Here is a 12,969-nt window from a genome sequence, read left to right as displayed (position 1 = left end):
GTAATATTTACTGAGGAAGCTCAACGTGATGAAGGCTAGATATTTATGCTAACACTTAATTAGTTCCACAAGCTTTGTTGTCTATTTGAGCTCCACAGAATTTAAGAATCAAGAAGACTAGCAGACGGAGGACATTCTAATCGCTGTCCGAATGCTGCTAACTTTCAAATACACCTCTGCCACCTGCTAGCTACATCAAGAGAAATTACGTCAAAATTTAGCTTGGGGGAGAGCACCCCCATTTATCTCGCTAAGTATTTCTACCTATCTTTATACTTATATTATATTAGAATATTAAAATACATAAACTATGAAAACCCAAATAAAGATTTTGTGCTTATATATATATCTTTTGCTTAGTGTGTTTAATAAATAAATAAAGTGGCTATGCTAATCTGAATCTTAATAATAAAACTCTAGCATGGATATGATGAATAGTTGCTCTGCCTAATTTGCAAATTTGAAGTTCTCTCTCAAGTTTAGACATAACTGTTATAATTTAAAGCTTGCTCTAGATCTAAACTTGTGGGATGAAAACTTGATCTGAAATCTAAGTTGTTAACGGATATGATATGGGAAGGTTGAGCTGCTGTTTATCTGTTCCTAGAGATGCTAGAATTCTGGAGAATTTTATCTTTGAAAAATCTTTAAAATATTGCATGATGAGTTCCTGTATGATGAGAGTTTAAATTCCTACCACAGCCATATATACATGCTTGCTAGACTTTGAGCCACACATTTACTATTTACTGCTTATGAGCATTGAGTGTGGTCAAGCTGTGTAGACTCTTAGGAGCTTGTCATGTGGTTAAATCAAGATTCACTTGCACGTTCACTCATATATGCTACTTCTACTCCGGAAGTAGCATCCACATATATCCATCCATGTCCATCTCCAGAACCATCTAAAAATATTCTACTCCTAATCCGGGAGAGAATAGCCAAAAATATTTCTGTTTTCCCTTGTGAAATAAATGCTCAAGTTATCTTGCTACTACCACTTGCTATATTATCTCAAGAGATGAGTGCTCTGAAAAAAAGAAGAAAATAAAAAAATAAACGAGGAAATAAAAAGGGGCAAGTGCCCGGAACCTCGAAAGAAAGAAAAAGTGAGACGAGAGGTAAAAATGGACAAGTGTCCGACAGTAGAATTAGGGGTACAAGATACCCACCTGAGAGGAAAGAAAAAGAAGAGCATCTCATTCTCCTCATAAAGTTTCAAAAAGCAAGGAAGGTATGTATCCCCTCATAAGAGCAAAAGTAGAATTAGACTTTCACCATTGTTATCACCATCATCACTATACACCATTCATTCGCCACACATGCACATCTTGATTTGGCTTATTGATTTGTTTCTTTGGATCCATGGTTTGACTATACAATAAATGTCTTGTAAGTATGTATACTTTATCTCCCACCTATGAGCTCCAGATATTAAAGCCTTATTAGAGTAGGGTGAGAGAGAAGGCAATGTCACTATGCCTTATACCACAAATACCACATATTTTGAGAGAAGGCATATACCATCACTGCCTTGGTAAGGATCCAGAAATACCACAAAAGAGAGATATGAGAGAGTCATACAAAGGAATCTCTGAGTTTTATTTGAAAATCTGCAAAAACTCCAGAGCTATAGCTGATCAAGAATAAGAGACATGACACTTGGCTAGACTGTTCTATCTTTTAACTACTCAAGACAGAAGTGACGGTTACAAGTCCCATGGTGAAAGGTAAAGTAAGTAAGTTTTAGTTCTTGACAGTTTACTCTAACTCAGAGATGAGAACTTATTTAAAAGCATGTGTACCGTCAATTTTTAAAGATATTGCAACAACTTATGATCCATAGCTGAGTCTATCCTTGCTTAGGGACGAGCAAGAGGTAAGCTTGGGGGAGTTTGTTGACGGTCCTTAAGTATCAAATTTAATTATCAAATAAACAAAGAAAAGGATCCAAATGAAATCAACATCTAGACTTAGGGTTTTATCTGACAGAATTCCACGAGTTTTGGTGTTTGTCTATTTCTGCAGGGGGTTATCAGGAAATACGGAAGAAAGGCCCACACGTCGGGATTACATAGAGATATTAACGTGCTGCGCAATTATCTTACATCTAGAAGACTCCAGAAGCCACGGGAAGGAAGCGGAGACCGAACGGAGTCAGGGACAGGGCGCCCGCCCAAGTCCTTAGGACGCACGCCCACCTTTTTCGGCCAATCACGCTCAATCTCGCGAATTATGCTCCACCGACCTAAAGGATCAGGAATAACCGTTCAATCAATGTCGGTTTGATCCGACGGCCCAGGTTCACTTGAGGGGACTATAAAACCAGACCCCCTGGCCCCTGGAGGAGGCACCCCTTGATCATTATTCATTATTCATAGACAGAGCAAAAGCTAGGGTTTAGAGATGAGAGCTCTCCTCTCTTCTCTAAACTAGAGTAGATCTTGATAGTAGCGAGATGGAGAGCGAAGGAGGATTAGAGGAGAGGCCGGCCTGTCGGTTCTTCCTCCGGTTGTACTTCGCCATGATCAAGCTCTAATCAAGCTTGCTCATGGGATGACTCTGGTAATCTACTTCTAATTCATTATGCAATTACTAATCATGTATGTTCTGGTTCACAACTCTTTTGAGTACTTCTAATCTATAGGACCCTATAGGTTAGAGTTGTAGTATAGGTGTAAGCGTGGTGCTTAGACCTAGATTACTTGTGGATATCCCCTGACTAGCTGGATCGTGTGGTAGGCCGCGTAGGTGACAGTTACGTTGGTCCCTTGTAGTCCACCTCTCGTTAGCAGGACGGGTAGGGTTTATCGGCCTATGGATAAGCATCCTTTGTGGTGTACTCTTATCACGTGGTTCGTCCCAGACATAGACATACCCCTTTGAAGTAGAGAAACCATAGTTATCCTCTCTATTCTGCTACCATCGCCCATATACTAGAATTGCTCTACTCTCTATTCCCATATTATTACCCATTGTTATCTTACCTTTAATATTGTTCTTATTCAATTCTACTATCTTTCCTATTTATACCTATCTATCTATCTTGGTTAAGTTAGAGCGTAGATCAGTTCTCCCGTTTCCCTGTGGATACGATAAAACCTTTAACCGGGTAAAAGCTTCAACGGTATCCGTGCGCTTGCGGATTATCTGTGTGCGTATAAATACCATAGTACACTCTAGTGCCATGCTGGGGATGACAACCTAGTATTCAAGTGGTGTTAGCAAGTGTCAACAATCATCACTTCGAACGAAGTTGTTGTCAGCTAGGTTGAATAACTCGTTCATCAACCGCTGGATCTCTGATTTTTCCAAGCTGTCCCGGTGCATCCTGGTCAGGTCTTGGCTTCCCACGTACTCGTACACCGAGTGCACTCTCCTCTGGCAAGGCATCACTCGTCGGGCGAGGAAATTCCCGACCACTCGTCGGGCAAGGCACCACTCGTCTGGAATAGAGTTTGGGTGCAGATTGCAAATCCCGATCTCATAGTAAAGGAGAAGACCTTGAAGAAAAGGATGAATGGGAACCCTAAACCCCCTTTTGAAGTAATCCTCAAAGACTATGATCTCACCGGCGCAGGGCTCGGGGTAACTCTCTCCCTCTGGTGCCCTCCAGCCGCCGAGCTCGTGGTTGTGCAGGAGTCCCATTCCGACGAGGTCGTTGAGGGACCTCGTGTTGCTCCGAGACTTTTTCCACTCTTTGGCCATCATCTGGGCCCTCTTCTTTGAATCGCTCTTCACCATTGTCGTAGCAGGAAGAGCTTTGAACTGGGTGTTGAGGATGGTGAGGATGGCGAAGGCAGGAGGCAGTAGTGGCAAAGGCAGGAGGCTGCTATGCAACTGCTGGGTAAAAATATGGACATAACATCAAGACCTTTATAACAGCAAAACCACCTTTTCCACTTCCCGCATTTTGGGGAAGTGGGCGGATCTTGCGGTAGTTGTGGCGTTTCAATTTTCAAGAATTATCGCAGTTCATTTGGCAGCCTTTCTGAATGATTGTTGGTTTCCTTTTCTTGGTCCGCGCAAAGAGCAGCTGCACAGTTAGCAGGTGCCCCTTTTTATGCAACAGACTGACAATATGGCAGGACGCTCTGTCACATCGAACATTAATACGGCGATACGATTTTTTTAAAAGATAAGCACAATCTTTGGCCAGACGAACATGATATGCTCGGGGATTGTACCGACTAACGAGCACGATGGGCTTGGGGACTGGTCGGCCAGTTCGCCCAATCGACAAACCAGGGAATGTACCGACCACCGAGCACGATGGGCTCGGGGACTGGTCGACCAGTTTGCCCAATCAACGAACTGGGGACTGTACCGACCATAGAGCACGATACGCTCGGGGACTGGTCGACCAGTTTGCCCAATCGACAAACTAGGGACTGCACCGATCACCATATGCTCGGGGAATGGTCGACCAGTTCGCCTATTTGACTAGTCCGATCTTTAGAAAATCTGGGGGCTGCACCAATCGTCGAGCATGACGTGCTCGGGGACTGTGCCGACCACCGAGCACGTTCACGTTCCCAACCGTGCTCTTCTCAGTTTGGGGATTGCTCTTCTGAGTTACATATAAATTGGACTCATATACAACTGAGGGATAATTTTAATTTTTTAGACCTTGCTACAAGGCTCATGCTTCGCCTTCCAGCAAGCTCGGGGACTACATCGGTACGATGCATCTGGCGATGCATCTCAATATCAGATTTTCTATGAGGACTTTTTCATTTTGACCCTGGCACCACGTGCCTACGTCACCTACTACCAGGCTCGGGGACTAAGTGGGCACACTTCACCTTGCGGTGAACTTGCTTATTTTTGGCAGACTTTACTATGCAGAAAAGTAAAGTGGACACACTTCATCAGGAAAGAAATGTTTTTTCTCAAGAGCACCATGCATTCTTTGAACAACCGGCTTCTTCGATGTTGATGTTGGTCAACTGGCTTTCAAGGTTGGTCAAAATATCGTTACAATTGTTCGAGCGACTTTCCTGGTTATCAAAGATGTCAAGTCTTGCTAGTCAAAGAAGCTCAAGACGGCGTGTTGCATCATAATACATGGAGCTCGGGGACTAGCTGTGGGGGTATAAACTCCTATACCCTTACGGCTAGACTTGAGCCAGGAGGCTTGGCCCATCACGAGACAGTTCGAGGCTTGATCCAACTGCTCGGAGTCTCATACAAGGAAACAAGACGTGGAGATCAAGCCAGATCCTAGTCAGTTAGAATAGGAATTGATATCGTGTTATCTATGGCAATTGTAACCGACTAGGATTAGTTTCTAGATCTGTAACCCTGCCTTCTGGACTATATAAAGAGAGGCAAGGGACCCCCCTAGGACATATCATCTCAACTCGACGCAATCCACAACAATACAATCAGACGCAGGACGTAGGTATTACGCCCACACGGTGGTCGAACCTAGATAAAAACCTTATCTGTGTCTTGGGTCACCGTCAAGTTCGTAGCTTGCGCACCTGTGTGCCGATAAACTACTACCGTGGGTATACCCCAAGGTAGATTGCCATCTAGCTTTCGTCGATAGGAAGTGGTTGAATGGCCTTATGGGTGTAAACCTATAGGGTGTAAATGGGTGTTCAAGAAAAAGCTTAGGCCTGATGGTACAATTGAGAGGTACAAGGCTAGGCTTATGGCTAAGGGTTATACCCAAAGAGAAGGGGAAGATTTCTTTGATACTTATTCACCAGTTGCCCGTTTGACAACAATTCGAGTGTTACTATCCTTGGCTGCCTCTCATGGTCTTCTCATTCATTAGATGGATGTGAAGACAACTTTCCTAAATGGAGAGTTAGAGGAAGAGATCTATATGGATCAGCCTGATGGATTTGTAACAAATGGTCAAAAGGTCAAGGTGTGTAAGCTACTAATATCCCTATATGGCCTAAAACAAGCTCCAAAATAATGGCATGAGAAGTTTGATAGAACTTTAACTTCTGTCGGCTTTGCTGTTAATGAAGCTGACAAATGTGTGTACTATCGGTTTGGTGGGGGTTAAGGTGTGATCCTTTGTCTGTACATGGATGACATACTAATCCTTGGGACAAGCGTTGATGTGACCAAGGAAGTTAAAGACTTTTTGTCTAATAACTTTGAGATGAAAGATTTGGGAGAAGCTGATGTTATTCTAAACATTAAGCTTTTAAGAGAAGGCAATGGTGGGATTAAACTAGTGCAATCCCACTATGTGGAAAAGATTTTAAGTCGCTTTGGGTAGAGTGACTTTCAATTTGCTCCTACGCCGTATGATCCTAGTGTGCTATTGAGGAAAAATCGAAGAATAGCAAGGGATCAACTAAGATTCTCCCAAATTATAGGCTCACTGATGTACTTTGCAAGTGCCACGAGGCCTCATATCTCGTTTGCAGTTAGCAAACTTAGCCAGTTTATGTCAAATCCGAGAGATATTCACTGGCAAGCTCTTGAGAGAGTAATGCGCTATTTGGAAGGTACTGTGAGCTATGACATTCACTAGATCGGATACCCCAAGGTATTAAAGGGTTATTGTGATGCCAATTGGATATCTGATGCTGATGTTTTAAAGGCCACAAGCGGATATGTGTTTCTGCTTGGAGGTGGCGCTGTTTCATGGAAGTCTTGCAAGCAGACTATCTTAACGAAGTCAACCATGGAAGCAGAACTCACAGCATTAGACACCGCCGGCGCTAAGGCCGAGTGGCTTCGTGAACTCCTCATGGATCTACTGGTGGTTGAAAAACCTGTGCCGGCTATTTCCATGAACTATGACAATCAAACGGTGATCACAAAAGTCAACAGTTCTAAGGACAACATGAAGTCCACAAGGCATGTCAAACGGCGTTTGAAGACTGTTAGAAAATTGAGAAACTCTAGAGTTATAGCGTTGGACTATGTCCATACGCCTAAGAATCTGGCAGATCAATTCACAAAGGGACTATCACGTAATGTGATAGATAGTGCATCGAGTGAGATGGGTTTGAGACCCACGTAAGGTCTACCATGGTGGCAACCTATTCTATATGATCGGAGATCCCATGGAGTAGAATGGTGAAACAAGCTAGAAGTAGATTGTGAGGAAATACCCTTTACTTAACTCATCTCAATTGCACTTCTTCCCTAAGTCTGTAAGGAAGGCTGGTTATATACCTTAATGTATTCCAAAGCGGCTTGTGAAGCGATAGATGTTGTCCTACAGAACATCTTAAAGGAATACACCTATATGAGTTTGACTGCTAGTCACAGTCTGTGAGATTTGGGTGGTCTCTAGATACTCATGAATGGGCTAGAAGTATGACTTATATGCTTCATCCAGAGGGGATGTTCATGCAACCCGGTATCAGTTATGAGTTTAGATGAAACTTATATCACACAAAACTTGCAATTCAAGCCATAGTCTATTGTTCAAGGTGTGACTAAGTGTAGTCTGTACTCTAGGTGGAACTTCAACTTAACAGTCTCCATCGAAACAATTGGTATATGAAATGACATGGAAATTTGAGAGCTTTTCTTATGTGCTCTAGAAATAGGTGGGGACTGTTGAATATAAATGGGCTTTTAGCCCATAATTATATTTGATGATTAATTCAAGGGCCCATAATAAATGGTATAATGAAAACGGTTTAGTACTGTATTGATGATTGACCATGTGTTAACTCAACTTAAATAGGTGGCCTTTGATAGCTCCTATGGAGAAGTTGAGAAAGGGAAAAGGGTGCCAAACGCGCGCGTGCTGCCACCGCCGCCGAGCCGAGCTGTGCCATGCCGTGCCTTGCCTTGCCTTGCTTTGTCGAGGTCGAGTCGTGACGTGACGTGACATACGAGGTCCAGACGAGACATGACGTGGCACACTCGTGGTGAATAAGGAAAGGGAGGAAAACGGGGTCTAACGGGATCTGACCGTTGTGCAATTAATGGCAATTAATTGCTAATTGACTGACTCGTTAATGACAATTAATTGTGATTGATTGCCATTAATCAGACGTTTTCTCCTAGGGCCTATATATTCCATACGCGTGACACACTTTCCTTCCCTGCGAGACACAACACAATCACCCCTCTCCTGTCGAGTTGCTCTTGTTCGTCCCCGTCCCGAACCTCTGCGCGCACAGAGATCGGGACAGCAGGCCTCCAGAACTCGACGCCCTACATCAAGACACCTGCTCGGGTGTGCGAGCAATCAGGTTTTTGGGGAGCGTCTTCCGCGACTGCTCGCCGGCGAGATCGTCTTCTTCCACTGTGGCGGATCGGGATCGTCTTCTTCGTGGTGGACGTTCGGGACTGCGACTACTTCGTCTTCATCTTCTTCCAGGTGGATGTTCGTGGGACTGCACTACAAACATCTTTCTGCACCGACTGAGGTCCACTACTTCAAGCAACACACTATGTCGACTAGTGTGAATGGAGCCGCCAGTGCCTTCGGCACTGGTCCCTCATCGGGGTACAATCTTAAACGATTGTTTTTCATTTTCAGTATGTCTGCTGTAGTTTCAGTAATATTTGCAATGTTTATTCTAATCTGAGTAGTGATAAAATTGCATACATGCATATATATGTCACCACACTTTTATGTGTAATTTTCTGGATTAAATCAAGCATTAAAATGTCTAATTTTCTAACAGATTCCACCAAATTCTTTTGCAACCGGGGGAAGAATTCAAAAGAGCTTTTCAAATACATTTTGGGCAATATGAGTTCAAGGTCATGCCGTTCGGCTTAAGTGAGGTGCCAGGAACATTTCAAGAAGCTATGAACTCCACTCTAGCACCGCTACTGATGAAGTTTGTTTTGGTATTTTTGATGATATCCTCATATACAACCGTTCTTATGAAGAGCATCTAGATCATTTGCGACAAGTCTTCGCTTTGCTTCGTACCAATCAGTGGAAGCTCAAACTTTCAAAATGTGCCTTTGCTCAACGGCAGATTAGTTATCTAGGCCATATCATTAGCAGTGCTGGTGTTGCCACCGACCCTGAGAAGGGCTCTGCTGTTTCTTCATGGCTCTCTCCGGCGAACGTCCGTGAACTCCACGGATTTTTGGACCTTGCGGGATATTATCGTAAGTTTGTGTGGCATTTCGCCTTGATTGCAAAACAGTTGACCGAACTACTTCACAAGAATACAGTCTACCGTTGGACTTTGGTACATCAAGCGGCCTTTCAAGCTCTTAAATAAGCTCTAGTTTCTGCTCCGGTATTGGCTCTGCCCAATTTTTCGTGTCCATTTTGCATCGAAACAGATGCGAGTCCTTCTGGTATTGGTGCTGTGTTGACTTAGGATGGTCATCCTCTTGCTTATATCAGCCGTGCGTTGGGACCTAAGTCCAAGGGATTAAGCACTTATGAAAAGGAATATATGGCATTGTTATTAGCTGTACAACAATGGCGCCAATATTTGCGATCAGCTGAGTTTACAATTTTCAGTGATCAACAGAGCCTAGTCCAACTCACTGAGCAGCGGCTTCATACTACTTGGCAACATAAATTGTTCTCCAAGTTATTGGGTCTCCAATAACGAATTGTGTACAAGCGAGGCAGTACTAACAGAGCCGCAGATGCCTTGTCCCGGTGAAATGACCCCAACTCTGTTTGTGCAGCAATGTCAGTAGTCACTCCTCAATGGATACAACAATTGGTGGATGGTTATGTGGCTGATCCCTTTACCACTGATCTCCTCGCTAAGCTAGCAATCAATCCTTCTGTCGTACCCTAGTATTCCTTGAAGGATGGTATTTTACGATACAATCAGCGCATCTGGGTGGGTGCCAACCCTCTTCTGCATCAAAAATTGCTGCAAGCTTGCCACTCTAGTGCCTTAGGGGGCCACTCTGGCTTTCCAGCTACATATGCTCGCATGAAGCAACTCTTTGCTTGGAAAGGAATGAAAGCAGATGTTCGTGACTTTGTTGCTTCTTGTCTCACATGCCAGCAAGCCAAGCCAGATCGTGCACGTCTGCTAGGCTTACTTCAACCATTACCAGTGCCCAATTCTACTTGGGAAGTAATTTCTTTAGATTTTGTTGAAGGGCTGCCCCGTTCCAAGGGCTTCTAATTGTATTTTCGTGGTCATTGATTCATTCACAAAATATGCTCATTTTATACCACTTTCACATCCATTTACAGCTGCTGGGGTAGCACAATTGTTGTTGAATCAGATCTACCGTCTGCATGGGCTGCCTACTGCTATCATCTCAGACCAGGATCGAATTTTCACGAGTTCATTCTGGCGTGAGCTCTTCCGCTTAGCTGATGTCAAACTTCGGATGAGCTCTAGTTACCACCCATAGAGTGATGGCCAGACAGAACGTCTGAATCAGTCTATGGAAACATTTCTCCGCTGCTTCGCCAATGCCTGTCCTTCAAAGTGGCTAACATGGCTGCCTCTGGCGGAGTATTGGTATAATACTGCCCCCCACTCTGCTTTGGGTTGTTCACCATTTGAGGCTCTCTATGGCCACAGTCCACACCATTTTGGTATTTCTGCTACTGATTCAGTCTTCATTCCGGATTTAGCCGTTTGGCTCCAAGAAAGGCGTGTCATGTCTGAGCTCGTTCATCAGCATCTGTCTCGTGCAAAAGAGAGGATGAAGCGCTAGGTAGATAAGAAACGGTCTGAACGACAATTTGAAGTGGGGGATTCGGTGTTCGTGAAATTGCAGCCATACGTGCAATCCACCTTAGCTCCCAGATCCAATCAAAAACTGGCTTTCAAATACTTTGGTCCATACAAAGTCGAAGCACGCGTTGGTACAGTGGCTTACCGATTGACGCTGCCAGCTTCATGTGCGATACATCTAGTTTTTCATGTCTCCCAGCTCAAACCAGCGGTGCTTCCTGGAACAATGGTAACTTCTAAAATTCCATCTAATATTGAGCTTCCTTGCATTCCCTTGTCCATCTTGTAGCGTCGCATCATACTTGATGGTACAGACCAGGTGGAGCAAGTGCTGGTTGAGTGGTCTGATTAGCCCGCTAACATGGCAACTTGGGAGAACCTGACAGCTATTCATCAAGCGTTCCCTTGCGCTCCTGCTTGGGGTCAAGCAGGTTCTCAAGACCGGGGGAATGTTAACACGGGTACTACGACTACTGTAAACCCAGAAGACAAGGACGGTAATGGGCCCAAGAGGAGTGCTAGGAACAGGAGGCCCAACAAGAATTTAATAGGAGATAATTGGAAGTAGGTGATTGCGTGCACAGGAGCTGGGCAGGGCCCATTGAAAGCCCTTGTTTGGTTTTAGATAATTGATGAAAACCTAGTACTAACCTCTATGCTAAGTGTGTGTGGACTTAATGAGGTTGGTACATGCCAAGTGATGGAGCAAATGATGATCATAATGATGATGGTGATGACCACAAAATGATCAACTGCTCAACTTGGAAAAGAAGAAAGAGAAAAACAAAACCCTATGGAGTTCAAGGCAAAGGTATTGCTTAGGGTTTTGGTTTTGATGATCAAGACACCATAGAGGGTGTGATCACATTTAGTATAGATAGCCGTACTATAAAGAGGGGAATTCTTTGGCTAAGCGGTTATCAAGTGCCACTAGGTGTCATTGTTCATGTGCATGCATTTAGAACCTAGTGAGCTAACTTAACTCCTTCGAAGAAAATGATTGTGAAAATGCTAACACACGTACACATGTTGGTTTACACACTGTGGTGTTGGCACACTTTGAGAAGGAGGTGGAGTCTGAAGGGTAGAGAGAGGATGGGTTCCTCTCTCCCTCCCGCCAAGCTTGCGAGGCGAGATTCGACGCTTTTTGAGAAAATGAAGTGCATATTTTCTATTGCACGAGTGGGAAAATTGGAGAAGCCACGAGAGTGTTTCTCACTGAGAAATACTCACCGGACGCTGGCCACTGAGGCACCAGACGCTGAGTCTGTGCGTCCGGTGTAGTCAGTGCCTGGCCCAGCTAGGGTAAGGCACTGGACGACACGCACCGGACGCAGGCTTGTGCGTCCGGTGGTACGTGTCCAGGGTGAGGTCCGTTTGTTTTCCTCGCTGGGTTTAAGTCCGGTGAGCACCGGACGGTCTGGTGCTCAGCGCTCGGTGCCCTGCGCGTTTTGCGAACCTCTCTGCGTTTAAGACCGGTGTGCACCGGACGCGTCCGGTGCCAACTTAGGAGCGTCCGGTGCTTTGCAGGTTACCGTTAGACTCCGACACGTGGCTGTTTCCAGAGCACCAGACGTAGGGGTTTGAGCGTCTGGTGCCCCCTAAAGAACGTCCGATGACCCCGTGTTTTGCCCAGTGAAAGAGCCAACGACTCTATTTGTTTGAGGGGCCTATAAATACGTGTTGGCCGGCTTAGGACTCACTTACTTGGCATTCTAACATACTTGACATCCTTGTGAGCCTAAGCAAACACCTCCCACTTATCTCCTTCATAGATTATTCATCTTTGTGAGATTGGGAGTGATTCCAAGTGCATTTGCTTGAGTGATTGCATCTAGTGGCACTTGGGGATCGTTCTAGCTGCGGTTTTCTTGTTACTCTTGCTGGTTGCCCCCACCTAGATAGCTTGGAGCAGCGGAGGAGGATTGGCATGAGTTGGTGATTGTTCGTGGCCATCTCCCGGTGATTGTGAGGGGTCTTGTACCTTCCCCGGCGAAGAGCCGAAAGGTACACTACACCACAGCCCCAGAGTAACGTTGCACAATGGGTCGTTATATATCGATATAGAGACGTCCCATCGGTCGCTACAGATCTATGGCGACACTTAACAGCTGACGCTGAATATGGTGTCGGTATAGGCTATAGCGACCGACATGTTTTTAGCGACCGATGGTTTGATTATTCGATGAACAAATACCGACCAAAGTGCGTATGGCATATATATGTTATACCGTCCAAAGTACCAAGGCTAATAGGAACTATACCAACTAATAATCAAACGCCATGATCACATGAGCCAAATACATATTTTCAATCCTACTTTATCAAATGCATCACTGTTTGACATTTT

This window comes from Sorghum bicolor, chromosome 2, assembly GCF_000003195.3.
Source record: "Sorghum bicolor cultivar BTx623 chromosome 2, Sorghum_bicolor_NCBIv3, whole genome shotgun sequence".
NCBI classification, from domain to species: domain Eukaryota; kingdom Viridiplantae; phylum Streptophyta; class Magnoliopsida; order Poales; family Poaceae; genus Sorghum; species Sorghum bicolor.
This window is presented reverse-complemented; position numbering follows the sequence as displayed.